The sequence below is a fragment of the Nothobranchius furzeri genome, chromosome 13, assembly GCF_043380555.1.
Source record: "Nothobranchius furzeri strain GRZ-AD chromosome 13, NfurGRZ-RIMD1, whole genome shotgun sequence".
Classification (NCBI taxonomy): Eukaryota; Metazoa; Chordata; class Actinopteri; order Cyprinodontiformes; family Nothobranchiidae; genus Nothobranchius; species Nothobranchius furzeri.
Window position 1 is genome coordinate 64,646,158 of NC_091753.1, and position 24,828 is coordinate 64,670,985.

At 46.1% G+C, this 24,828-nt stretch overlaps 1 protein-coding gene across 1 annotated transcript in view; it reads right to left on the reverse strand.

The window, feature by feature from the left end:
* dpf1 (double PHD fingers 1) overlaps positions 1-24,828 on the reverse strand; it is a gene marked incomplete in the record, with an annotated part of 99,832 nt that overhangs the window by 34,028 nt on the left and 40,976 nt on the right.

Below are 24,828 nucleotides of genomic sequence, written 5' to 3' on the forward strand. Positions count from 1 at the left end.
CTTTTGGAAGTTTCACAAAAACTTCTGCTGTTTTTTTACACCGTGAACGTAATTCCAACCTCATTTTTAGTCAAGAAAATAAGTTTTTATTGACGCAAGAAAAAAAAAATTATCTGAGGCAAATTTGTGATACTTCCTTTCTAAACACATGGCTGTGCCAGAATAAAACCCAGCCTGGGTAATCCAGTGCTGGGTCAGATCCAAGCCTGCTGTTTCCAACACTGCGATGGGGGGTTAGTTGTGTCAAGTCCAGAAATAGTCAGTTTTCACCTACATATTGACCTACATGCCACCGGTCATCTACAGACATGATTCCATTCTCTAAGGTGGATTTTAAATTCTATCTTCCAACAAGCCAGGAGATTCTGCAGGTCTGAACACACGATAACATTTTTGCACAAAAGCTTTAATTGTCCCTTACATATATTATAGGGTTTTGTTAATTTTGTTCTTTTTGCAACGCTTTTCCAGTACACCTAGTTTACTGCATCCATGTCTTTCACCTGGACTCTGTTCACATAATATGCTCCACACAGCACATACACATAGTGCTAGGTTTCTTTTTATTTGTTGTTTTACATCAGATGCAATCTATGTGTGGCTACATTCAAGTGCCCTGCGTGTGTGCTCTGCTCCTCTCCTGAGTTTTGCTAGATGTCCTCGCATCCTGGGATATCGTCTCTGCATCATTGCCTGATTCTGGACGTTCTATGGATTTCCTGCTATGGTTTCCTGGATTTCCTGGGCCTCTACGAATCGCTGCAGACCATGGGGGTCTGGTCTGTTTCCTGCTCACCTGCTTCTTGCTAAGTGGAATTATTATTGCCTGTTTGGAATGATTACTTCCTGCTTGGAGTACCGTTGACTATTCTCCAGTGTGGGGGGTTTGATTTTCTCCATCTGATGCTTCTGCCTGGGAACTAGCGATGGGTACCGAATTCTGTACTTTTTAAGGTACCGACCAAATTCCATAGTACCAACTGAGCACCGATTCATGTCATTTGAAACGGTGCCTCGTTTCGGTACCCGTCCTTCATAACGAGAACTTGCCTAGACAGCTGTGCATGCGCAAGAGCGTTACGTCGGTCGCTGTGAGCCAGTTGTAAACAGAGCAGCATGGTAGAAAGAACACACGCTAAAGCTTGGGTCCACTTCACTAAATGTGATGGGTAACTGGGTGATGATGAAAACAGCGACAACGATCTAAGTGAGACATCCTCATCTTAATCTGCTCCGGTAGGTAAATAAAATGTTTAAGATAATGTTAACTTGATATGTTAGCTTCCGTTTCGCTAATGGTGCGTTCACTTTCTACTCAGAACTCCGAATTTCCGACTAGAGGAACATGAACGTGCTCTAAAGTTTGGCTTCACTTTACTAAATGCGACGGGTGATTGGGTGAAGAGGAAACCAGCGACAACGATCTAAGTGTGAGGCATCATCGTTTTAATCTGCTCCAGCAGCTAAATAAACTGTTTAAGATAACGTTAGCTTGGTATGTTAGCTTCCATTGCCACCATTGTTATCAGCTAATGGTGCGTTCGCTTTCTCCTCGGAAATTCTAACTTCCCAGTAGGAAAAATCAAATGAAAAAGGACGGCAAAAGGAACGAAGATACACAGTAAATTTAGTTCACAGTAAAGATGTTTGCTTCAGTTTAATTATCAGCTTATAAAACTACAAGTACGATGTTAAAATACAAACAGTTGTATGTTATTTATCGTGATATATATCAAATATGGTTATATATTGAGAAAAATATATATTTAATTATAAAAGAGAATAAAAAATATTTAACACTCAAAAGTATCGAAAATTGGTACCGTTAAGTACCGGTATTGATTCCTAGGTACCGGGAATTAGTACCGAATCGATTCAGATGTCAAAGGTACCCATCCCAACTGGGAACTAATCTATCCTTCCTCTACGGAGTCCTTAAGGCCTCTGGACGGTGGCCCTGAAGTTCCAGGATTGGACATGTCTGGATTTTTATCCAGACAATGTCCCATTGGTTAACATAGAGGGTGGGCAGTGCAGCCAGGCACAAGGGGGTGCATCTTTTGTGTCGGGATTATGTTCCTGTGTCATTAGAACAACATGTTGGAACATTCAGTCTCACTAAACCATTGCACTTCCCTGCATGGACGTAATTTTGGGGGGGGACAGGGGGGACATGTCCCCCCCACTTTTTCCAAAGTCAAGTTTTGACCCCTGCGAGTTTTACCATCCAAAAGCAATATTACTTTATATTAAATTGACACTGGTTGAGCTCTAGGACCAAGCAGAAAACAACTGTTTGTGTTGAAGCCTGTTTCCCATTAGAGCATACTGTAAAGATACCCCCCACCCCCGTGTCCCCCCCACTTCTAAAGTGAAAATTACGTCCATGCTTCCCTGGGTCTTCCACTCATTACACACTCACGTATTTAGCAGCAGAACACCACTGGTGTGAGAGGTTCTTTGCTCAATTATATGATAAATGACAAATGATGATAAATGACCCACACAGAAGACTCCAAAGTGATTTACACTACAGTGTATCATTCATCCAATCACACACACATTCACACACTGGTGATGAGCTACAATGTAGCCGCAGCTATCAGAGATGGAGAAACAGCTGATTGCCACCTCTTCAAATTTAGGACTAACTACCAGAGTCCCATAAAGAAAAACACCTTTTGAAGTTAGGGACAACAAAAGACGTTTGGACCTAGAAAATGGTGATTGGTGTTTAGCGCTATCTTGTTTCCTCTGGCAATGTGGGTTTCTGGTTCCGGTGGATGTGGATCCAGGAAAGATACTGAAGGCAAGGGGTAAGTGTTCCATCACCATGTTTGCGTTCAAAACCTGCTTGTTTGTAAATTTGCCATAACAGCTTTAATCCAAGCAGAGGTTTTATGAGGTTTTATAAACAGTCTCACTGCGACTGTCCATTACTTTTGCAGGAAGAACCAGAAAAAAAAGACAGTCTAGATAAGATATGGCAATGAAAATATTCATTACTGCTAAATAACCAATAAACAAACAATTCACTTTTTTTTGCCATCAGAAAGAGTTACATTTTGCCCAGAAATAGTACATTTATTTGTGTCTTTTGGGGGCTATTCCCACCCAAATCTCATCAGTTCTTTTAAGCTTGAGGCCCCGATTTCTGCAAAATTTCATAGAAATATGTAAAACATTTTTAGATATAAACTAATTAACAGATGAAAAGTGAATCAAACTAACAAGCTCACAAAAACCTCTCTGACAGTGTTAATTATTGCAGTCTCCCTCGATTATACACAAGGTCACAACACTGAATTTCAAAGAGAGCCCAGAAGTGCAGAATGAAAGTTACGCTTTTTCAAATGTGTTTTTTTCTCACACACATAGAAAGATGGTGACAATGTCAAGCAAAATCTGGACAAAACCAGTACAAACTGGTTATGTTATCGGTGGAAATCACACCTGCAACACCATCAAATGGTCGTAGATTTTCTAGAAAGTGGCTGACATGTAAATCTGCTATATTCATGTCTACAAATGAACCACGGCAATCAACAGCTTCCCTTCTGAGAAGAATGACTTGTTTTGGGATAATTCTACAGTTCAGAGCTTGGATTCAGCTAAAATATGACCATCAGAGCTGTGGGTTGTAGCGGCTTCACCAGAACTATTCTTCAAACTGTGCCAGTATGGAGCTTTGTTTCCTCCCTAATGCCAGAGGTGGAAAGACTGCTAAAATTTCCTACTTAAGTACGAGTACCAATACTTTGATAATTTTTTACTCAATTGCAAGTAAAAGTACTTGCCTAAATTTTTACTCAATTAAAAGTAAAAAGTATCGTAAACAAAATGTACTCAAAGTAAAAGTTACTTAGTTACATTTTTTTCAGCGTAAGGATGGCTACATCTAAGTTGTGCTAAATCACAACGCCAGTTCACAATTCGCTCGTGTGCGCGCGCGCACACACACACACACACACACACACACACACACACACACACACTCAAACACACACAGCTTGAAGGAGGGATTTCTATCCAATCACGAGAACAGGACGTTCACATTGATTGGACGAGGTTTTTCTAGGATGGTAAGTTTCAATTGTGATTAAAATTATTCTTTATTTTGAAAAAAACAAAAAAGTTAATTTTAAGATGCCATCAGTGTGTGAGGTATCTCAATGTTTTCATGACAAAACTCTAACATGAGACTGTGCTCTAACCTGTCACATAACAAGCTAAATGAAAGTCAAATATTTCAGATGGACCGTATGACAGCTGCTAACGTTGGCCCTGCCCTACTTTACCTCTGCATTACAGTTCCTTTATCCATGTCCTTCCTAGAGCTCCTCTCTGACCTTCATGCTTATTTAGAGCAGCTGATTTTTAAAGCTAGCAGAGTTCATCCTTGGTGGTGGGTTCACTCACTCATTTAACCCTTCACCACTGAAATCATTCCAATCCTCCTAAATAATCCTCCAATCATCCAACTGGAATCCTTAAGGGTCCCGTAACATCCATCCTGTCAGAACAGGCCTTGGGAGCCCAGGTGTTACTAGAACTAACGGTGTCTCCTCACCAGCGTGAGCCTCCAAACATGAACTTTAAATTCATGCATTTATCTCCTCTTGTAACACTTTAACATGTTTTAAAAGGTTTGCATCATGATATGTTTCACCTCCCAGACCAAAGATGAGATAAAACATTATCGTAGACACTATTAAGACGTCATTATTTATAAAATAGAAGTTATTTTCCTTTTCCTGAGCCATTACTGCAGCCAAGATATAAGATGCATGGATTTGATGAAGCCACGCTGTCTCATGCAATTCTATATGTGTAACACACACACACACACACACACATGCGCGCGCCCACACACACTGCAGCATGTTAGAATAATTTGAATGACTAATTTAACTACACTGAACTGCTTTAGTAATAATTTAATCTCTTATTCTGGAGTAAAATAAAGAAACAAGCTAAATCATCACATATCTGTGTTATCAAGGAGCAACTTCCGAGTTCAAACACAGGGATGGAGCACAATGTTTACACCTGAACAGTATCAGGATGTTTTAACTCACAGAGGCCTGCAGGTCTTCTGTTTTATGAGCAGAGCGCTGATAATCCGCTTGTTATGAGCGCTAAACGTAATTTTGCCGCTGCCGCGTGGAGCAGTAAAGAAACACATTTCAAACACGGAACCGAGTCCGGCTACCGAACCGAGCAGAATTCTGATGACGTCACACCGGTGTGCGAAGGTGCGGGTTCCAACCCACAGGAGAGGAGGGAGAGAGGAGGTAAACAGCGAGTTGATCGACTGAACCGATGTCTTTGAGCAAAAGTGTACACCCACACACCCCCCACGGTTTGGACGTGACGCTCATGCAGGTGTCTCTTTCTGTTCCGACGCTCCTACACGTAATATTTTTTATTTATTAAGCCTACAATTTATTTTTACTCAGTAACGGATATGATTTAAAATGTAGCGAATTACAATTCTTTTTTAAAAACTTACTCAAGTAAAAGTAAAAGTACAGCTTTTAAAAACAACTTAAAAAGTATAAATATGCAAAAAAGCTACTCAATTACAGTAACGTGAGTAAATGTAATTCGTTACTTTCCACCTCTGCCTAATGCTTATAGCTGCACTACGTTTGATGCACTCATGGTGGACAGTCTAATCTATGGATACACCCCCTGCCACAATTAATTGGTTTGGTTAGGTTCCAAGTAATTAGTCAAAAGACATCCCAGAATCTTCAGCAACACATAGCAGAGAATACCAAAGAAACACTACATTAAAGGAACTGTATCATGTTTTTAACACCTTTCAGATAGACCCATATCTGGTTAATATATTACCAGTGGCCTATGGGCCAAGTTCTGGTCTAAGGGGTCAGCAGCCTGAGAAGAGAGGCTCAGACGTCCCTCTCCCCAGCCACTTTGGCCAGCTCTCCTGGGGGAATCCCAGGGCGTTCCCTGGCCAGCGAAGAGACATGTCAATCAATCAGTCAATCAGATTTATTTATAAAGCGCTTTTCAAAGAAAATGCTACTCAAAGTGCTTTACAAAATGACCCCAGATTCCCATAACAGGTTAAAAACATTAACAGACGTATGCAAGCACACACACACACACACACACACACACACACACACACACACACACACACACACACACACACACACACACACACACACACACACACACAAGTAAAAATTATATTAGGCTGAGTCCAGATGAGCCAAGTAAGGTAAGGCAAGGAAACGCCATCAGAGGAGCCGTCTGCCCCGGCAGCATCAGGTCTTCCACACTAAGTCAGGGCGCTCAGTGGAGGGGGAGCATAGACCCCCACCTATAGAGCGCCCAGGAAGCTACAGTCGACCACCGCTCCCGGGGCAGAGGGCCCCTACAGAGGAAACACTGGATTAAAATGAGTAAAAATATAATAAAAGAGCTAATATAAGGGACAAAAGTTAGAAAATAAGTAATAAATAAAATCAGATAGACAATAAAATAATAATATTAAATAATAAAACTGTGCTAAAATATAATCATATAAAACATGCAAAGCAAGCAATAAAATATAATCATGTAAAACGAGGAATAAAACTGTAGAAAATGTTTAGATAAAAGCTAACCTAATTAGATGGGTCTACAGCCTGGACTTAAAAACATGAACGTTCTCTGCGGCCCTGAGGTCCTCTGGCAGCTCGTTCCAGAGGCGAGGGCCATAACACTGGAAGGACGCCTCGCCGTGAGTTTGTGTCCTAACTTTAGGGATGACCAGGAGACGCCTGCCAGAGGAGCGCAGAGGCCGTGAGGGTTCATATTGTAAAAGCAGTTCTGATAGATAAGAAGGCCCAAGACCGTTAAGACACTTAAAAACCATTAGAAGAACATTAAAATGGATCCTGAAACATACGGGGAGCCAATGCAACGATTCTAATACTGGTGTCATGTGCTCCTGCCTCCTGGTCTTCATCAGGACACGTGCTGCCGAATTTTGTAGAAGTTGTAAGCCTGAGATGCTCTTGTTAGGAAGACTAGAAAGCAGGGCATTGCAGTAATCTATCCTACTGGTGATAAAAGCATGCATCAGCATCTTCGTATTGGCCCGAGAGAGAATGGGGCGGACTCTGGCGATGTTCTTTAGATGATAAAAACCTATCTTTGTGATATTTTTAATGCGTGGGATAAAAGTCAGCTCAGAGTCAAAAATCACACCCAGGTTCTTCACTTGTTCAGATGGATTAAAAGACAGAGATTGTAATTTCGGTAAAAGTTTCTCTCTCTGGGACTCAGGACCGATGACTAAAACTTCAGTTTTGTCCTGGTTGAGCTGGAGAAAGTTCTCTGCCATCCAGGATTCAATGTCTAAAATACAGTTAAAAAGTGCATCCATTGGTGCAGCAGTAGCTCAGGTGGTAGAGCGGGTTGCCTCATAATCGGAGGGTCATGGGTTCGATTCCAGCTCCTGCCAGGGGTATCCTGCTGTTGTGTCCTTGGGCAAGACACTTCACCCAACTTGCCTGTGTTAGTGGTGGTCAGAGGGGCTGACGGCTGATTAGAAAGCACTGAGCCTAAAATTGAACCCTGGGGCCCACCCAATGTAATCCCATGGACCCTAGAGGAACAGGTATCCAAACTCACCATGAAAGTCCTGTCTGTGAGGTAGGATGTGAACCATCTATGTACAGCACCAGAGAGGCCGATCTGTTTTAAACGAGTTAAAAGAATAGTGTGGTCTGCTGTATCGAAGGCAGCACTTAGATCCAGTAGAACCAACACTGTCAACTTCTGTTTATCATAATTTACTCTAAAATCATTTAAAATCTTCAGAAGGGCCGTCTCGGTGCTGTGGTTCACCCTAAAACCAGACTGAAATTCCTCTAGGACATTATTATTTTATAATTTGCCTATATTTGCATTTATATTTTTTAAGTTTATAAAATCATTTTGTTGATTTAAAACCAACTTTTCTAAAAAAAAAAAAAAAGACAAAGACAATCCAGCACGTCCTGTGTCTTCCTTTAGGCCTCCTCCCAGTTGGACATGCCCAGATGACCTCGCCAGGAAGCAGGGGCAGACTGGAACAATAATTCAGACCGGTAATTTTGAAACCATCCCAGGCCACCGCCCAGTTTACGCAATAAGGTGGGTCAGGTTGGGCGCCTACTGGTGTAAAAGTGCAAAACAACTCAATTCACCTGGGGGATCTCACTCCTGAGCCTTCCTGGTAAGGTCTATTCAGGGTTTCTGGAGAGGAGGGTCTGTCGGATTGTTGAACCTCAGATTCAAGAGGAGCAATGTGGTTTTCGTCCTGGCCGTGGAACACTGGACCAGCTCTATACCCTTAGGGGGATCCTGGAGGGTGCGTGGGAATTTGCCCAACCAGTCTACATGTGTTTCGTGGATTTGGAGAAGACATTTGACCGCGTCCCTGGGAGGCCCTGTGGGGGGTACTCCAGGAGTATGGGGTACCAGGCCCTCTGATACGGGCTGTTAGGTCCCTGTATGACCGGTGTCAGAGCTTGGTCCGCATTGCTGGCAGTAAGTCGGGCTCGTTCCCAGTGAGAGTTGGATTCTGCGAAGGCTGCCCTTTGTCACCGATTCTGTTCATTACCTTTATGGACAGGATTTCTAGGCGCAGCCAAGGTGTGGAAGGCATCCATTTTGGTGGTCTGAGGATCAGGTCTCTGCTTTTTGCAGATGATGTGGTCCTGTTGGCTTCATCAGAATGTGATCTTCAGCTTTCGCTGGAACGGTTCGCAGCCGAGTGTGAAGCAGCTGGGATGAGAATCAGCTCCTCTAAATCTGAAACCATGGTCTTGATTCGGAAAAGGGTAGAATGCCTTCTCCGGGTCAGGGATGAGGTCCTGCCCCAAGTGGAGGAGTTTAAGTATCTCAGGGTCTTGTTCACGAGTGAGGGAAAGCTGGAGCGTGAGATCAATAGGCGGATTGGTGCTGCATCTGCAGTGATGCGGGCATTGTACCAGTCTGTCGTGGTGAAGAGAGAGCTAAGTCAGAAGGTGAAGCTCTCGATTTACCAGATGATCTACGTTCCTACCCTCACCTATGGTCACAAGCTTTGGGTAGTGACCGAAAGAACGAGATCACGGATACAAGCGACCAAAATGAGTTTCCTCTGAAGAGTGGCTGGGCTCTCCCTTAGAGATAGGGTGAGAAGCTCGGTCATTCGGGAGGGACTCGGAGTAGACCTGCTGCTCCTCCACATCGAGAGGAGCCAGTTGAGGTGGCTCGGGCATCTGGTCAGGATGTCTCCTGCTCGCCTCCCTGGTGAGGTTTTCCAGGCACGTCCAACCGGGAGGAGACCTAAAGGTATACCCGGGACAAGGTGGAGGGACTACGTCTCTCACCTGGCCAGGGAACGCCTTGGGATTCCCCCAGAGGAGCTGGCCCAAGTGGTTGGGGAGAGGGAAGTCTGGGCCTCTGCCCCCACGACCCAACTCCGGATAAGCGGATGAAAATGGATGGATGGATGTGCCCTGATTCTTCCCAGCAAACATTCGGACATTTACTGACCATTGAAACAACATCAAACCGACATGTTTTGTCATGGTTGAAAAATAGTTCCAAAATGAAAGTTGAACCTACATCTTTTCTGGTCGTGATATCAACGTCTTTCAGCGCGTCTCATTTGGATGTTTAATAATTAAAATCTAGGTGTCCTCAACTAGGCCTGGGCGGTATGGCAAAATTTTCATATCACGTTTAATTTTTTTATCATATCGTTTTTAACGGTATTTTTCACAAGGCCGTGATTACCCAGATTATTTTTATAAGAAAATAATTGCTGCACTAGATTGGCCTTAAATAGCACATTTTACCTTCATGTGCAGAATAACAGTTTTGCCATGTCAAGTCACAGGTAGGTAAATGCATAATACCCCTCAAAGTATCCTTGTCACAAGAAAGCAGTTAAGAAAAAAACAACAACTAGAATGTAATGGACATAACCTGAAGACTCAGAAATTCAGCCAAAACACAGCAGTTAAACATTTAAAGATGATGTTTATTTTAGAATGTGGGGGACTAAAGGAAGAGTAGAAAGTTCTGCAGTTAGGAAAACTGGGGACAGAGCAGCATGTGCTGTGATGGCACGGAAAGGGGGGGTTGTCTTGGTGCCAGCTTTGGGAACTCCTCTTCTGTCTCTGGATTTCAACTCCTCTCCTCAGAATGACACAGACAATTAGTACAGCCCAACAGTATTTCATGAATCCAAATCCAATGTCTAGGTGAGGTTCAGGCAAGGTCCCACACAGGGAGGCAGAAGTCAGCAACACTTATCAGGGGGTAGAGCAGGAATCGGTAGTCAAAGTTCAGAGCCAAGGTCGGTGTCCAGATGACAGATGGGCAAGATAATCCGTGAGGGGAAAGGCAGGCAGAATCCATGGACAGAAAATGTGGTAAAAAATTATCTGAAAAGGGTTTGGCTGAAAAATATCTCTGGACTCTCTACTGGCACAAGGCTGTCGGTCATCTGGCAGGAGGACAGAGCCTGAGCTTTGCTTAAAAAGAGGAGCGCTCAGGTGTAGCAAGGAGACAATCAGGCAGGGCTCAGGTGAACTGTGTGAAGCCGATTAGTAACAGGAGGACTGGCAGAAAGGAAAAAAAACATGACAGGCATGGCAGAATAGTATGGCATCATTACAGTACCTCCCCCTCAAGGACCAGCACCCGACAGGCCACCCAGCATGGAAGGATGAGCCCGATGGGAGTCTCGGATGAGAGACTTATCCAAGATGTGACGGGCAGGGACCCAAGAGCGTTCCTCGGGACCGTAACCCTCCCAGTCCACAAGGTTGTGCAACCCACGGCCCCAACAGCGGGATTGGAGGAGCCGCCAAACTTCAAAGACAGGGCCCCCAGCAATGACCCGGGCGGGAGGAGGGGGTCTGGAGGAGGGCAAAAAACGAGAGACAGACAGATTTCACACGGGATACATGAAAGGTAGGGCAGACCCAGAGCATCCCAGGAAGACGGAGGCGGACTGCCGCCGGGTTGAGAACCTTTGAGATGGGGAATGGGCCAACAAAGTGAGGGGCCAGTTTGCGTGGCACTCAACCTGTAGAGGAAGATCCTTGGTAGACAGCCAAGACTTCTGTCCCACCTTGTAGGCAGGTGCGGGCACCCGTCTCCAGTTAGCTACAAGGGAATACACAGTATAAGTCTTAAAAAGAGCATGGCGGGCTTGTCTCCATACCCGCTGACATCTAAATGCTGCTGCATGAGCAGAGGGAACCTTGGCAGCTCTATCCTGGAGAGAGAACACAGGTGGTTGAAACAAATACACCATATTGAAGGGTGATAGCCCAGTGGCACTGGAGGGAAGGCTGTTCAGAGCTTGTTCAACCCAGAGGAGATTCTGAGACCACTTAGTAGGGTCGTGTTCGCGTAATATGTGTAGTTTTGTCTCAACCTTTTGATTAAGGCACTCAGTTTGTCCATCAGACTGTGGATGAAAACCAGAGGAGAGACTTGCATTAATTCCAAGCAACCCGCAGATCTCCCTCCAGAATTGCAAGACTAACTGAGAGCCTCAGTCAGAGACAATGTCAATGGGAATGCAGTGCAGTCTGAACACCTCTCTGGATAAGATCTCTCCAAGCTCCTTGGAAGATGGCAACTTTACGAGGGGAACCAGGTGTACCATCTTGGATAACCTGTCAACAAAGGTGAGTAGTACAGTAAACTTGTTAGAGGGGGGGGGGGGGGGACCTGTGATAAAATCCATGGAGATGTGGGACCAGGGGCACTGAGGTATAGGAAGAGGGTGCAGGTAACCAGCTGGGGGTCGGCATGAGGGTTTGGCCTGACAGCATACGGGACAAGATGAATCCTTTAACATCCTACAGCATGGTCTTCCACAAAAAATGTTCATTGACCACCGACATGGTCTTACTAACTCCTGGGTGACAATAAGAGACAAGAACAATGGCACAAGGAGAGTACCTCAGAGACCAGATGGTCTAGGACTAAAAGGCAGTCCTTGGGACACCCTTCAGGTGCTGGGTGTTGTTGATGTGCCTCCCGTATCATGTTTTCTAGTTTGAGTCATGTGACCGACAATCGTACTGACTGGGGAGGAATGTAGTCGTACCCCTCCTGGGTCGGCCCCTCAACAGATCCTTTATGGATCCTGGATAGGGCATCTGGCTTGATGTTCTTAAGGCTGAGTCGGTAAGACAATGTGAAGGTGAACCTTTTGAAAAACAGAGCCCACCTGCCTGCCTGGGGTTGAACCTTTTGGCTGATATTGTAGGTTCTTGTTGTCAGTTCACACCAAAAAAGGCTCCTTGGCTCCCTCTAGCCAGTGTCGCCACTCCTCCAATGCCAGCTTAACAGCCAGTAGTTCCCGGTCCCCCACATCATAATTCCTCTCGGCTGTAGAAAGGCTCCTGGAAAAGAAGGCACATGGGTGAATCTTGCAAGTAGAATACCTTGGACTCAGTATGGCCCCGACGTCTGTATCAGAAGCGTCAAATACTACTATGATCTGGCGTGAAGGATCAGGTGAATGGAGAACCGGTGCAGATGTAAAAAGGCCCTTGAGTCTGGTAAAAGCCTTCTCTGCTTGTCCAGACAAATCTGTTCTTGGCAGAAATGAGTGCATGTAGCGGTGAGGCAATAGAACTGTAGTTCCTGATGAACCTCCTGAAGAAGCTTTCAAATCCCAGAAATCTCTGTCACTGCTTGCTTCTCTGGGGAATAAGCCATTCTGTGACTGCAGCTGTTTTACAGGGGTCCATTGAAACTTGACCATGGGAAATGACAAAACCTAGGATGGATATGGTGGTCTTCTGAAACTCTGACTTCTCTGCTTTGATGAATATTTTGTTTTGCAGGAGGCGAAGAACAACAGCTCGGACATGGTCCTGTTGAGTGGGGAGGTCTTTGTAAAAGATGAGGATGTTGTTCAGATGAACAAAAACAAAATGGCTGAGCATGTCCAATAGAATGTCATTGACAAGAGGCTGAAACACAGCAGGGGCATTGGTTAGACCAAATGGCATTAGCAGGTATCCGTAATGTCCTGTGGGGGTGTTGAAGGCCGTTATCCATTAGTCCATTCGTCCCCCTCCCTGATCCGAACCAGATGATATGCATTTCTGAGATGAAGTTTAGTGGAAATGGAGGCACCTTGGATTTGGTCAAAAGCAGACTTTATGAGGGGTAGAGGGTAATAGATCTTGACTGTGATTTCATTTAAGCCTCGGTAGTCGATACAAGGCCTGATCAATCAATGATGAACAAGAGTCTACTTCTAGACCTGCAGAAAGAGAAAAACAACACACAACAATACAACAGGAGCAAGCTATCGCTGCATCAACCTGATGAGGAAATATAAAAATCAACATTGTTTTACTGAACAATCACACGATAATAAATCACAGTGCATTTAGTGCCAACCACAGCCTTAAGACATGTGTTGAACGTGCCCAAGTCCATACTTATGAGAGCACCATGTGAGCACCTGTGTGTGTACATGCGCTTGTTTATGTAAGGTTTCTCTATAGGAGCATCCAATAAAGAGTGTGAAGGGCCACAGATCCACCCCCCAAAGATGTGTAGGAGATGGAGGGAGCTCCAAGTCCCAGAGATCCAGGAGCTGCCCCAGAGCACAGGGACCCAAGGGAGACTGCGACCAGAAAAGCCCCTGCCCCCCTCGAGAGGTGCAGAGGATTGCCCCGCTGGGCCACAACCAGCAGTTGACAGAGTCCCGGGAGATATCAGCGGCAAGCCCACAGGCCCGCCCGCAGACTCCCACCCCCCAGCCGGCCGAGCCCGGAACCCAGCCGTACGGAAGTCTTGTTCCATAGTCTTACCGAACTCCTCCCACTTCCGGGTTTTGCCTCCATAACCACCCAAGCCACACTCCGCTTGGACTGCCGGTACCTATCAGATGCCTCTGGAGTCCCACAGGCCAAAAAGATCTGATAGGACTCTTTCTTCAGCTTGACAGCATCTCTAATCGTCGATGTCCACCAGCGGGTTCGGGGGTTGTACGGGCTCCAAGATGGGGACAACTAGTATGCCCACCCCTGCTTGGGAGCAACTCCAGAGTGGAAGAAAGTGCAACCCCTCTCAAGGAAACTGGTACTGGAGCCAGAGCCATACGTTGAGGTGAGTCCGACTAGATATAGTCGGAACCTCTCAACCTCACACACCAACTCAGGCTCCTTCCCCACCAGAGAGGTGACACTCCATGTGCCAAGAGCCAGCTTCTGTAGCCAAGGATCACACCGCCAAGGTCACCGCCCTCGACTACCACCCGTCACACATTGCACCCGACCTCTTTGGCCCCTCCCACGAGTGGTGAGCCCATGGGAAGGGGGAGCCACGTTTCCTCTTCTGGCTGTGCCCGACCGGGCTCCATGGGTGAAAGCCTGGCCACCAGGTGCTCTCCAATGTGCTGCACCTCCAGGCCTGGCACGAGAGTGGGGCCCCAGTAACCCACGTCCGGGCGAGGGAACACGGTTTCCATTTATATAATTCATCATAAGAGGTCTTCGGGCTGCTCTTTGTCTGATCCCACACAGGCATAAAGCCTCAGACAACTTAGCTCCTAGGATCATTGAGACACTCAAACCCCTCCACCATGGTAAGGTGGAAGCCCAGGGAGGAAACTCTAGATGACTGATTCTTTGGAATCAGTCATCTAGAGTTTAGCCTGCAATGGGCTGCATGGTGGCGCAGTGGTTAGCACTGTTGCCTCGCAGCACGAAGGTCACAGGTTCGAAACTTGGCTGCGGCCTTTCTGCGTCGAGTTGCGTGTTCTCCCCGTGCATGCGTGGGTTTCCTCCGGGTACTCCGGTTTCCTCACAGATCACAACATGCCCTATAGGTTATAAAAAAAAATTGTAAGTCGCTTTGGATAAAAGCGTCTGCTAAATAAATAAACATAAACATAGGAAATGTTTAGTTATATATTTTTTACCACTTTAAGCCGTCCTATGGCAACAGTCGTTGCCATAGGACAACTATTTGCTGGGATGCTTTATGTTGAACTACACGTAACTAGTTGTAAAAATAACAATTATACATCTAACTGTAGAAATGTACATATATATCTGAATGGATTTTTAGGAAAATTTAAGTTGCAAAACAATAAACAAAACACCTCTAACTTCAAAGAGCCAAATCACCTACAAACATAAAGGAAATAAATGACAAACTTATCTCCCTGACTAACCAAAACAGGATGCAAACATAAAAGGCGGTTCACCCCTACAAAATCCTCAAATAGTAACTAAAGTACAAACAAATCACACAAACTCTGTGCACAAACGAATAGAGAGTCCTCATTAGCCCACAAAGTGGATAGAGCTCTGTGATTGGCCCACAAAGCAGACAAAGCGCTGTGATTGGCCCACAATTATGGACCAAGCAGTGCTCCTCCATGATAGCAGGGGGTGGGGGGTTACACAAGTTCCGCTGATGTGTCTCACCAGTATCAGCTGATGGAGGGCTCTAGTATTGTTGCGCAGTTCATGCCAGCGGACACGGTAGGGTCGAAGAGGGGGGCGGGCCATGACACTGGCCTGGCGGGTGACCAAGCAAAGCCTGGCGGGCCGTCAGGCTTATAAAGCGCTGGGGGAAACCCTGAGCACTGTGATTGGCCAGCCAGATTGCTGCTAGAAGCTGCAGAGGAGCATTCCTAGATCAAACTTTGCCAAGCAAGAATTTGGTCTAGTTCACTACAGGAGCCTGTAGTCTGTAAGAAGCAACCAGAAGCCTCCAGGCCCCCTCCTCCCTCTTAACGATCTGATACCTTCCAGCAGGAGCCTGTGGTCTGTAAGAAGCAACCAAAGTCTCCTCCCCTCCAGTCGTCAACCTCCAATGCCCAACGCAGAATACTGAAGGATGCTGTGCATCTACACTCTGCTGGACCAGCTGCCCTGGCTCAGGAGGTGAGCTCCCCATGGAAAACCCTCCACCTCGAACCCTTTCAGTTCCCCAATACCACAGGAACCTAAACCCAGAATTCTCCACTACTCCTCGGGAATACAAATGAAGAGTCCTCTACACCTCGTCCACTGTTTTCACCTACCAAATTTCTGGTAGGCGAGTCAATAATGAGGAATGTCCGCTTTTTCAATGTCATGACAAGCAGAGTCACCTTAACCAGATGATGGGCCCCGGGGCAGAGAGGCTCAGTAGGCCCCCCACGGCAGGAAATATGTGTGCACTGGTGGAGGAGGTGCTCTGAATAACTGTTTTTGTCAGGCGATTGTATTGTATTTGTGCCAGTAGTAGTCCTTCTCTTTCTATTTCTGTCCTTGAAACCCTTATTCGTGCAATCATCACATCACAAATCCACTAATACAACAGTATCTTATATGGTATCCCGTCCAAATCCCTTACCAAGCTTCAGCACATCCAGAATCTCGTAACCCACATCTGCTCCAATGACCACATCTCTCTTGTCCATTCAACACCTCCATTGGCTTCCTCTCACTCAGAGCATCACAAGTCCTCCATAACCTGGACCCCTCCTACTTCCCTGACATGCTCCACCACCATGCCCCATCCTACTCCCTCCTCTCCATTCCCCAACTATGACCAAGCTCTGAACTTGAGGAGACACAGCGTTCTCCATTGCTGCCCCCACCCTCTGGAACTCACTCCTGCAGCCCCTCCACAACTGCTGACCTCTACACTTTAACAACTTTTCTCAAGACTCATTTTAAAATGGTTTAAAGCACATGTGTCAGACACAAGGCCCGCGGGCCACATCTGGAGCAGAGCATTTTTATGTGGACCACGACATAAATATCAAAAATATATTAAAACTGGTCTGCTGGCCATTTTACCTCAAAGACTACAACTCCTATGAAGCTTTGCGGCTTTAGAGCGGAGCCGAAGCGCACCCTCCTTTGTGATTTTTCCAGCTCTGCTGCCAATGTTTGCAGCTCCGCTGTCTCCGACAAACTAAACACTCCTCTCACTTAGCCCCAAGTTTACTCAGCTATTTGCTGACGTTGAAGCCCAGAAACGGAGATTCTAGCCGCTCAGTAATGTGTTCACGACTGAAAGAGAAAGTTTTCCAACTAATGTCCAGACAGAGCTGATATAACTCCAGCGAACAGCCACACGCTCAAACCAGCATGACTCTGTGGTTGTGTTTCCTCCCCGACTCACAACAACGTGGTCAAGCTGCTCAGACATGTTCATCAGCACAAACCTATGTGAGCACCTGTTGTCATCTAATGTTGTCATTATTATGATGAAGATGAACAAAACAACAGGAGTCTCCTCCTCAGCTCAGATCAACCCCATGATGCAGGTATCTGGCTGGAACAGGTGAGCATCACAGTAAACCAGTGGAGCAAACTGAGCTTTAAATATGTTGGTTTGATGCTCTTTTTCTGCTCCAAAACATGAAAGTTAACAGGTGAGATGTTGCATTTTCATTTAAGATAAAATGATATTTTATTTTGTTGTCGGCCCGTGAGAAAAGATTTAACCTACAGTAAACAGGAAGTGGAAAGGCTGCAGATAGATGAATAGAATAGAAAATCCCTTTATTGTTCCTCAGTGGGGAAAGCTAGACGTCACAGCAGCGATGACACGTATTACAGGAGAAAAAAGGAGAATAAAAAATAAGAAAAATGAATAAACAACAAGAAAACATAAATCCTGAATAGATTTTAAAAATGCTGATTATACCACAAGTAATGAATACCACTGATGCCTTTTATTTAAAACTGACTTGCTCGTGTGTAATTTGGTTATTCCACATTCAGTGTTAATGCAGAAATATGTTTGCTTCCAAATTTAAAGGTTCAAAATTGCATATATGTTGATAAAGAAAATGTGTAAATTTGCTGTTACTTTTTCAAAAAATATTAAGTTTGGCCCTCGACTCCGTCCCAGAGTTTCATTTCGGCCCAGTGTGGATTTGAGTTTGACACCCCTGATCTAAAGTCTACTTTTCATTGTTGCATAATCTGCATGTTTTTTCTGGATTTTTACAGCTTCTCTGAGTGTTTAGAAAAGCACTTGATGAATTGAAACGTGTTATTCTACGTTATGACCCTAAGACCTGTTCTACTGTGGTGTCCCACCTGAAGGCTGAACTTCTGCAGCTCTCATGTAACACCCCAACCCCCAACCCACCACCACCACACACACACACACCCACACACACACACCCCACACCCCGATGCTACAATAATGTGGCAATGCCTCAGGGGGGAAATAACCAAAAAAAAATTTAATAAAATATTTCTCATCAGGTTTTCGCAACTAGAAACATGCTGATACACTCACACACACACACACACACACACACACACACACACACACACACACACACACACACACACACACATATGCTGTGTTTGAAATAATCGTCTTTTGCACACAAACACCACGGAACATCAGCAGGTAAATAAAAAACTGCTGATATCCAGCTGGAATAAAGTAAAAAATAACCTGAAAAACAAAATATCAAATGTCACAACACTATTGCTATAGGTCCATAAATGCATTTGCAAAGTTACGTGCAGCACGCCCGCACGCGCGCGCGCGCGCACACACACACACACACACACACACACACACACACAGCAGATTAATATTAGACTAACTCACCAAACTACATTTGAATCCCAACAGCAAATATGTTGATAGTGGAGGAAATCCAGTAAACTCTGCCGTTGTCGAAGAGGAACTGTCCGACTTTTATTTATTTATTTTTACCGGAGAAGTTTCGGAGCCATCTGATCTGAGTTTGGCCGGGTCAGACGAACCAGAACTGCTGATGATACAGCTGTTATCCTTCTGATAACTTGAAGGGTGGAGTTGTGACACACGTCTCTTTTATTTTTAGTTTGAGCTCCGAACATCAACTAAAAGGCTTTTCTCCACTAAAACATAGCTAAACTAGAACTTGTTTAATCGGTGATGACGTTTATCAATTAAACCGATTGGCTCAACCGGCTTGAAATAAAATGTCGTGAAATTATCTACATTTTGTCATAGTATTACCTGACAAGAACTGTTATCCAGAGCATGTCCACCACCACCCACCCATTCATTTCAAGTTCTATTTCGCATGGTTCCGCCCTTTAACCCTCGCCTATTGGGAGTTAGTCCCCGACAACGACCACTGACTGAAGAGCTTTAATGTACGCCCGCCTAACAGGTGGGCCCTGGTCCCATAAATAGGTATGAGGACCAAGGATCATCTCCTTTTAGTTCGTCAACTAGACCAGACTGCAACTGAGCTATCTTCAACCATCTCTCTACAACCATGATGAGCAAAGTAATCCGACTGTGCCAGTCCTGCAACGCGGCATACATTATGCCCGGCAACCTCCATGCCAGATGTGACATCTGCCTTGGGCCTAGACACGCCGGCCTCGCCCTTACACCCCAGGCGGCCTGCCACTTCTGCCAGCTCCTGCCGGCGGCTGAGAAACTCTGGCGCGTGGATTATTTCACCGCCATCTCCGAGGGCTCTGAGGGCGGGTTCGCGGCGCCCAACACCGTCCCACTGGAGGAGGCCGTGGACTTTTTTGGCGCCGGTCTGGAACCATCTAGACCCGCGCTAGCTAGCTGCTCTGACAAGGAGCAGCTTAGCTGCGTGGGATCCTCACACTTGTCCTCGGAGGCTGCGGACATTCAGGCTCCTGAACGGGTCCCAAACCCACACCTCCAGGACACCCACACACCGCTCCCTCCCATCCGAGCATTGCTCCAGGAGCTGCCCGCCATCATCTCGGCAGCGGCGAGCTTCAAAGGACCAACGGTTCCCGCTCCCGACCCTGCTAAGTCGGACAACTTGGCAGGCAGGTTTGGCGCGAAAACGACTCGCTGCCCTGACCCAGTGTTCCCACAGTTCCCGACAGCCATGGAGTACTGGAACGGCTCCAGAGCCGAGCCCACCCAGCTCAGGGCTCCTGTGTCCTCCTACACGCCTATCACTAAGGTGGAGAACCTCACTGAGCATGGCTTCCCGGAGGTTCCGCCCTTGGAGGCTGACTTGTTTTCCCTGCTCGGACCCAAGGTTAAAATGATGGACAGGCGAGCAGTTCCCGCTTCCAGGAACGACCAGCAGCTGGCACAGTTTGCTGACCGTTCCCACCAGTGCACTGCACAGATCGGCGCGGCCTTGAACAATGTGGCGCTACTCGCCTATGGCATCTCCAAGGCGGCAGAGACGTGTGACCTGCCTAAGGGACCCAGGGACATCATCTGCAAGTCGGCTGACGCCATTTTGAACTTGTGTGCTGCCAACCTGGTCTGTGCAGCTCGCATCTCCACCTGGCAGACCCTCATCCACAGGCTCCTGTGGCTCGGAGCTCTTCTGTCCATCCCGGAGCAGCTCCACAAGGAGATGCTGGAGGGCGCAATCAGCTCGGACGTGCTATTTGGGTCCAACTTCAGAGACGCCGTCGAGAGGGCTCAGAGGTCGACTGACCTCTCCGCCACTGTGCGCAGCCTGGTCCGACCCTGGCCCGGTCACCAGCACCGTGCCTCAACCAGATCCTGGGAAGACCACCGGGGTGCAAAGAGACGCCGCACTGCCCAATCCATCTCCAGACCAACGCAGGGTCAGCCACCGGCGGCGGACCCGGAACCTCCAGTTCACCATCCACCGGCGCAGCGCTCCAGACCAACCAGACCGCGTGTCCCGACCTGGACGTGGCAGTCTCAGGACGTCTGCAAGAAGAATCCAAGGAAATGACTTTTCTCACTTTTTGAGCATTTGTTATTATGTGTAACCATGGCAACAAGCTGGTTTACAATCGGGAGCAGCTGATTAACATTGGAAAGGTAGAAATAATACCTCAACTGAAGCCACAAATCCCAAATGAGCTAAACGCAAGAAGCGTGGGTGCAGAGCGGGAGCTAAACTGAGACAGAGAAAGAGGAAATTCAAATAATCTCTTCCATCGATCATAATGGGCGATGTGAGATCACTGGCCAACAAGATGGATGAACTCCAAGCCCTCTCAAGGACTCAGCCAGAGTTTCAGCAGTGCAGTGTTATGTGTTTCACTGAGACGTGGCTGCAGGACCATATCACCGATTCCAGCGTCTCTCTGCCAGGATTCCTGACTGTACGAGCAGACAGAGATCTGAAGAGGAGCATGAAAAGAAAAGGAGGTGGGGTGGCAGTGCTTGTCAACAACAGATGGTGTCATCCAGGTCATGTTTCACTGAAATGTCGTCTCTGCAGCCCAGATGTTGAACTCTTGGCAGTAAGTTGTTGCCCGTATTATTTGCTAAGAGAGTTCACCAGTGTTGTCTTGGCAACCGTTTATATTCCACCTTCAGCCATTGTTGAAAATGCATGTGATGCCATCAGTTCTGTTGCCACTAAGCTACAAACCCAGCATCCCAAAGCATTTGTGACTATATCTGATGATTTTAATCATGCCTCGCTCTCTGCTACACTTCCAGCATTTCAACAGTTTGTCAGCTGCTCCACCAGAGAAAACAAGATATTGGATTTGTGTTATGCAAATGTAAAGAATGCATACATGTCCAAAACAAGACCTCCTCTGGGACAATCAGATCACAATCTTGTTTTTCTCTGCTCAAAATACAAACCACTTGTTCAGAGGCAACCTGTGACAAGAAGAACTGTGAGAAAATGGTCACAGGATGCTGAAGAAGCCCTGCAGGGTTGTTTTGAGACCACAGATTGGATGACTCTCTGCCAAGGACATGAAGAGGACATCAATGCCATGACTGGATGTGTCACTGACTATAAACTTCTGTTTGGAAAACATCATACCCACCAGAACAGTGAGATACTTCGCTAATAACAAACCCTGGATCACCAGTGAACTGAAGATTCTGCTAAATGAGAATAAAAGAGCCTTCAAGGAGGGAGATGGGGAATTATTGAGGAGTATACAGAAGCAACTGAAGATCAAGATCAGAGACAGCAAGGAGGCATACAGGAAGAAGCTGGAGAACAAATTACAGAGGAACAATATCAGAGATGTCTGGTCAGGGATGAAGAAGATCACAGGCTTCAAGCAGAGGAAGGATTGCACAGATGGCAGCCTGGACACAGCCAATGAACTGAACAAGTTCTTCAATAGGTTCAGTTCAGGAACAAACCCAGCATCCTCCTCGCCTGTCCCCAGCCAATCAGACATCCCATCCTCCTCTGATCCAAATTTCCTGTCACACGCCAGCTCTTTTGTCCTCTAACGCAGTCATGGACTCTTCTGGCTCTATTAATCTGTCTTCAACCAAGTCAGGATATGCTGCTGCCCCATTTACCTCCCCCTCCCACTTAACTGTCTCTAGATGTCAGGTGAAGAGGCAGCTGGAGAGACTGAACAGGAACAAGGCTGCAGGTCCAGATGGTGTCAGCCCCAGAGTACTGAAGGCCTGTGCAGAGCAGCTCTGTGGGATTCTGCAGCACCTCTTCAACCTCAGCCTGGCCCAGGAGAAGGTTCCAGTCCTGTGGAAGACATCCTGCCTTGTTCCAGTTCCAAAGAAAGCTCGCCCATCAGTCAATGATGACTACAGACCGGTTGCCCTGACATCCCACATCATGAAGGTCCTGTAGATACTCCTGTTGGTCCACCTGAATAAGCAAACTAGAGCATATCAGGACCCGCTGCAGTTTGCTTATCGCCATGGAGTTGTAGTTGAAGATGCCATTATCCAGCTGCTTCAACCAATCCACTGTCATCTGGACGAAGCAGGCAGCACTGTCAGGGTCATGTTCTTTGATTTCTCCAGTGCATTTAACACAATCCAGCCTGATGTACTTTGCCAGAAACTCCAGAAGACACAGGTGGGGGCCTCAACTATCGCCTGGATTAAAGACTACCTGACAAACAGACCACAGTTTGTGAGGCTGAAGAACTGCACATCAAACCAGGCGATCAGTAACATTGGAGCACCACAGGGGACTGTAATCTCACCATTCCTTTTCACCCTGTACACCTCAGACTTCCAGCACAAGTCAGAGACCTGTCATCTACAGAAATACTCAGATGACTCTGCAGTTGTCGGGTGTATCAGAGATGGACAGGAAGCTGAGTAGAGAGCTGGTGAAGTGCTTTGTGGCATGGTGTGGAAACAATCATCTGACCTTGAACATGAGCAAAACAAAGGAGATGATTTTATACTTCAGAAGAAACAGGGTGGAGTCAAACACTCTTTCCATCATGGGAGAAGAAGTGGAGGTGGTTGGGGTAGTAGCATCAGAAGCAGGGACCTGAAAAGGCTCAACAGCCTAATAAAAAAGGCTGGCTCTGTTCTGGGGACGACTGTGGAACCACTGGAGGAGATAATGCAAAGAAGGATTCTCCAGAGAATCAAGAAAATGATGGACAACCCTGAGCATTCTCTTCACAAGACTGTCCAACAACGGAAGAGTGTCTTCAGTCAGAGGCTTCTTCAGTTTGACTGCAACACTGACCGCTACTGAAGATCCTTCCTGCCAACAGCCATTGTAATATACAACAACTCTTTGATGACTTGATTATTATTATTATTCTGAGCTACTACAGCAATCAATTTCCCTCTGGGATTAATAAAGTATGTTTGAATTGAATTGAATTGAATTGAATTGAACAGGCTATGCAACCAGCGAACCCAGCTGGAAAACCTAAGGGAGGCAATAGAAAGTCAAAACGAGCACATTAGAAGATTGGAAGGAGCACTTAAAACACAGACAAAAATTAATTCAGTCCAGCGAAAGAAAGTTTTCTATATGGGCTGCATGGTGGCGCAGTTGTTAGCACTGTTGCCTCGCAACACGAAGGTTGCAGGTTTGAAACTCGGCTGCGGCCTTTCTGCGTGGAGTTGCGTGTTCTCCCCATGCATGCGTGGGTTTCTTCCGGGTACTCCGGTTTCCCCCACAGATCATAACATACCCTATAGGTTATAAATTGTAAGTTGCTTTGGATAAAAGCGTCTGCCAAATAAATAAGCATAGAGTACGTTTACATGAAGCCAATATCCGGGTTATGATCGGGTTAAGGTCGGGATTCGGGTTTCTGAGTTGATCAGAATAACCTGTTTACAAGCATAAATAGAAAGAGTTACCTCTAACTTGCATAACCCGATTTAAATGCGGACGTTGGGGTAGCGTCAGGACGTATGGACTACGTCCAGATGCAACATGCTTCATTTCCGGTTCTTCTTGTTCCGGTATCCGTGAAGACAACAACATGTTTCCCAGTTCGGAAGAGATAGCGACCGCGTTTGTTTGCGCTTTAGTTTCCTCGTCACTCAAAGTGTGGTGCTGTGCCGCGACTCGCCATTTTGCCCCCAACTTGTTGTTTACTTCCGGTGTTCTGGCGCATACAAGACGCCTCGCTACTCAAAAGACCAAGATTCCTTGTGAACAGAGCATGCGCAGAACACACGCTTTGATGGGGATATCCCGATATGCGTTTACACGACCAAACATTCGGGTTAGAAAAGGGTTACCCCAGGTGTAGTAACCGGGTTTTTAAAAACCCGGTTATGAGCATATCCGGGTTTTTGGCGGTGTTTACAAGGACCTGCGGAACCGGGTTATTGTGAATATTCGGGTTTTAAAAGGGTTACTGGCTGCATGTAAACACACTGATAAACTTAAATAAACATACATGGAAAAAATAAATGGGCCAAATTTTCACTAAAGATCAATTGAAGGCAGTTGGCATGAAAAACACAAGGGGCATTAAATGGAGTAAACAATCAAAAAGGCTGTACAAGTCAGTTTTTCAGTGGGTTCAACAGGCTACAGGTTTCTTCAGGACATGAGTATCCCTCTGCCTGATATTAGAACCCTGCAAAGACAAATGCAGCCCATTAACTGGAACCAGGTGTGTTAGG